This window comes from Myotis nattereri (genome assembly GCF_964212035.1).
Source record: "Myotis nattereri genome assembly, chromosome: 1".
Taxonomy (NCBI): Eukaryota; Metazoa; Chordata; class Mammalia; order Chiroptera; family Vespertilionidae; genus Myotis; species Myotis nattereri.
Genome location: NC_138075.1, coordinates 126,280,965 through 126,285,748, shown reverse-complemented (window position 1 = coordinate 126,285,748; position 4,784 = coordinate 126,280,965).

Genomic DNA, 4,784 nt, shown 5'->3' with positions numbered 1-4,784 from the left:
ATGCAATAGAATAATAAGAAGGATGCAGTAAGAGAGGGCAAGATATTGAAAACCTTTTTGAAGAAATAATGACAGAAAACTTCCCCCACCTGGTGAAAGAAATGGACTTGCAAGTCCAGGAAGCACAGAGAACCCCAAACAAAAGGAATCCAAAGAGGACCACACCAAGACACATCATAATTAAAATGCCAAGAGCAAAAGATAAAGAGAGAATCTTAAAAGCAGCAAGAGAAACACAGTCAGTTACCTACAAGGGAATACCCATCCGACTGTCAGCTGATTTCTCAACAGAAACCATGCAGGCCAGAAGAGAGTGGCAAGAAATATTCAAAGAGATGAATAGCAAGAACCTGCAACCAAGATTACTTTATCCAGCAAAGCTATCATTCAGAATGGAAGGTCAGATAAAGAGCTTCACGGATAAGAAAAAGCTAAAGGAGTTCATCACCACCAAACCAGCATTATATGAAATGCTGAAAGGTATTCTTTAAGAAGAGGAAGAAGAAAAAGGAACTCTTACCATTTGCCACAGCATGGATGGAACTGGAGAGCGGATAAATACCACAGGATCTCACTCATTTGTGGAATATAATGAACAACATAAACTGATGAACAAGGACTGATCCAGAGATGGAGAGGCATTGATTGGACTGTCGGGCCTTGGAGGGAAGGTAGGGGAGGGTGGGGGCAAGGGGGAAAGATCAACCAAAGGACTTATATGCAAGCATATAGGCCTAACCAATGGACATGGACAACGGGGGGGTGAGGGGATGAGCGGGGGGTGGGGGGTGGGGGGAGTAGAGGGTACACATATGTAATATCTTAATCAATAAAAAATATTAAAAAAAAAAGAAGAATGCAGTAAAAAATAAGGTTGATTTAACTGGAGGAAGCAACAGATTCCCTCATGAGAAAGGCTAAGAGTTTGAGGGTCAGACTCCACAAAGTGAAGGGGAATTGAGCTCTGTAAAGTCAGGATAGACACATGTGGATGATGCGCCTGCTCTTAAACGGGGTTTCGGGAAATGGATTGTGTTTTCATTGTTACTAGATCAGAAAGAGTGCCTGGGCCCCATCAAATTTAGTGAGGAAGAGGGGCAGGATCCCACTGCCTAGAGTGACCCATACAGGGTGTGTCTGAAAGATGCAGAAAGACTCCCTAATGAAAGCAAAGAGGGCTCTCCAGTCACTTGGTGGGACAAAGATATGAATTGGCTACAGAATATCAGGCCAGGTTTGAGAGGGGAAATCAGGATAGATCAGTGTAAACACTCAAAAATTACTTTTAAGGACACCACTCATTGTATGCTGTAAACTGGGGAAACATGTTCAAGAAATTATGGTGAAGATTGGAGGGAAGGCACAGAAAAGTAGCTATAAGGAAGGAAGGGAAAAGGAAAGACTATCATATTGATTGAGTTATTGGTTTTGTTACTGATGTTGGTCTGATGGAATGATCTCTTCTGGGAGTGATTATGGACAAATTTGTTTAAACAGGAGATGCTTTTGGTATACCTAGAATTTGCTGTTTTCACATATCTCGCTGTGGAAACTGCATAAAATAAAATCCAAAACAATATATTAGAAAAAAATATCTCAAGCAAATATCAACAAGAAAGAAAGAGAAAACTCAAATCTGGCAAAGATCATGGACCTACATGGTCGAGAAATGAAGAAACCTGTGAGGTGGGTTAACCAGCTAAGTCTTACTGAAACTACTAGCAGAGGAAACGAAAGAGTACAGGTATCAGGCATGAAGGAAGCAGCAGATAGGATACATGTCTGGAGCAGTGACCCAGAAGGCGCTGGGGTGCACTTCTCCAAAAGCAACTTCATTTCTGAATGGCTGTGGTTCTCCTGCTGAAACAGTTCTGGGCACCAAGCAGGTGGGAGAACATTCCCTGGGAAACAGGTTTCCCATAGTAAATGGCAGCAACCATTGTGGCTGAGGACCAGAAGTACTGGTTCATGGGAGAACATGGAGACTATGTCACAAGATGGAGCCCACACACACATGGCAGCATTAAAATGCCAGGAAGCTGCACTCAATGGTGAAGTCAAAATTGAGAGACTAAAAAGGTTGAATGGAAAGGACTTCTCAGTTAGAACCTGATATCTGGGACTACTTCCATTGCAAACTTTAAAGAACAAAGGCAGGACTATCTTAAATGATAATCCCTGGGGGAAGGGGGATGAGTGAATTACAGTCCCTATTATATCTTGGTTGCACATAAAGAGTAAACCTCACAGTGTCAAACTTAACCTCTTATGGGAGGATTTTCCCAATCGCTTTTTTTATAAAAGTGGGATATAGCATAACATTCACTGTTTGAAAGTGTACAAATCAGTGATTCTTAGTATATTAATGATGTTGTAAAACCATCACCACTGCCTAATTCTAGAATATTCCCATCACACCCAAAAGAAACCCTGTTCTCATAAACAGTCAGTCCCAAATCTCCCCTCCACAATCCGCTGACCACGACAAAAATTCACTTTTTATGTATGGATTTGCCTGTTCTCTACATTTCCTATCAATGGAATCAATCAATCACTGTGAAGCCTTTTGTGACTGGCATCCTTAACTTTGCATGATGTTGTCAAGGTTCTCACATATTGTCATGTGTTGCATACTTCATTGCTTTTATTTTAAGCTTTTATTTCTGAGAGTATTACAGATATCCCTCTTTTTTCCCCCGACTACCCACCTCCACCTGGTTCCTGCCCCATCCCAGGCCTTTACCACCCTATTGTCTATATCCATAGGTAATGCATGTATACATATAAGTTCTTTTGTTGATCTCTTCCCAACCCCTTTCCCCCATTCCCTCTAAGATGTGTCAGTATGTTCCATGTTTCCATGTCTCTGGTCCTATTTTATTTATCAGTTTATTTTATTCATTAGATTCCTTGTTCATTTATTTTGATTTTTAGATTCAATTGTTGATATGCATTAATTGCCATTTTATTGTTCCTATTTTTTATCTTTTAATTATTCTCCTCCTCCTCCTTTTCCTCTTTCTCCTTCAAGAAGACCCTTTAGCATTTCATGTAATACTGGTTTGGTATTGATGAACTCCTTAGCAGATTTTTGTTGTATGGGAAGCCCTTTATCTAACTTTCAATTACAAATGATAGCTTTTCCAGGTAGAGTAGTCTTGGTTGTAGGTCCTTGCTTTTCATCACTTTGAATATTTCCTGCCACTCCCTTCTGGCCTGCAAAGTTTCTGTTGAGAAATGAGCTGACAGTCATGAGAGCTCTCTTGTAGGTAACTAGCTGTTTTTCTCTTGTCACTTCTAAGATTCTCTCCTTGTCCTTAACCTTTGGCATTTTAATTATGATGTGTCTTGGTGTGTGCCTCTTTGGATTCATGTTGTTTGAGACTCTCTGTGCTTCTTGGACTTATTTCTTTCACTATGTAAGGGAAGTTTTGTGCCGCCATTTTTTCAAATAGATTTTTTATTTCTTGCTCCCTCTCTTCTTCTGATACATCCATGATGTGAATGTCTGTACACTTGAAGTTGCCCCAGAAGCTCCTTATGTTATCTTCATTTTGGGGGGTTTGTTTTCCTTTCTGCTGTTCTCATTGGGTGTTTTTTGCTTCCTTATATTACAGATTTTTTATTTGATTCTTGGAATTCTCTATTCTACTGTTGATTCCCTATAAATTATTATTTATTTTAGTTAGTGTGCACTTCATTTCTGACTGGTCCTTTTTTATGTTGTTGATGTTCTAAGTTCCTTGAAATTCTCACCAAGTTCCTTGAAGTTCACATTAAGTTCCTTGAGCATCCTCTAACTATTGTTTGTAACTCTGTATCTGGTAGTTATCTGGCTTCCATTTCATTTAGTTCTTCTTCTGGAGATTTCTCATGTTTTTTCATTTGTGACATGTTTCTTTGTCTCCACATTTTGGCTGTTTCCCTGTGTTTGTATTAGGTAGACCTTCTATCTCCCAGACTTGGTAGAGTGGCCTTGTGTAGTAGGTGTCCTGTAGGGCCCAGTTGCTTAGTCTCCCCAGTCACCTGAGCTGGGCACTCCAGGTGTGCCCCTGTAGGAGCTGTGTGCACTGCTGTATTGTAGTTGAGCCTTGGTTGATGTAAGCATCACTGGGAGGGATTGACCTCCAGGCCTATCACTTGGGAATATTGGCTCCAACTACAGTAGAAGAGCTGCTGTGCAGGAGATACCCATATAAAGCATGACATGCATCCCTGAGGCTCTGTTGCTCCCTGAGACAGTGCCTTGTGTATGTTGCTTGTAGATGAGTAGAGTTGTAATCCGGTATGGTCTGAATCTGTCCACCAGGTGCATTGGCTCTGGGGCCTCCCCGGAGGTGCAAAGTCAGCCACTGCCTGGGGCCACCTCACAAGAGCTAAAAGATGATATGCTGATGGTTGGTACTTGTATTGGGCTTGGAAGTTCCCAGAGGAGGCCAAGCTATGAAGGATGGTAGGCTGGTACTAGTGCCTTTAGAGGTATGTGTCATGCTGACTCCAGCTATGCTTGTTTGAGAGATTTTAGAAAAGTCTGCAGCCTTAGCCAGGGCAGGCTGTTCATATGGAAAACCCACAGCAAACTGCTTGGGATGGTCAGTAAATTGGATGGGGCGGGGTCTCAGGGAATCACCAGGCTGAGCCAGGCTGATAGAAACTCAGTTATGGCTGCCAGTCAGCTCAGCATAGGAACAATGACCCCTGTAAGCACCCTGTCTAGGAGAAAGCACCCACAAGTTCTTGCTGTGTTGCCAGACAATCCAGTTCCTCCCTGTATGTCCCTGAAT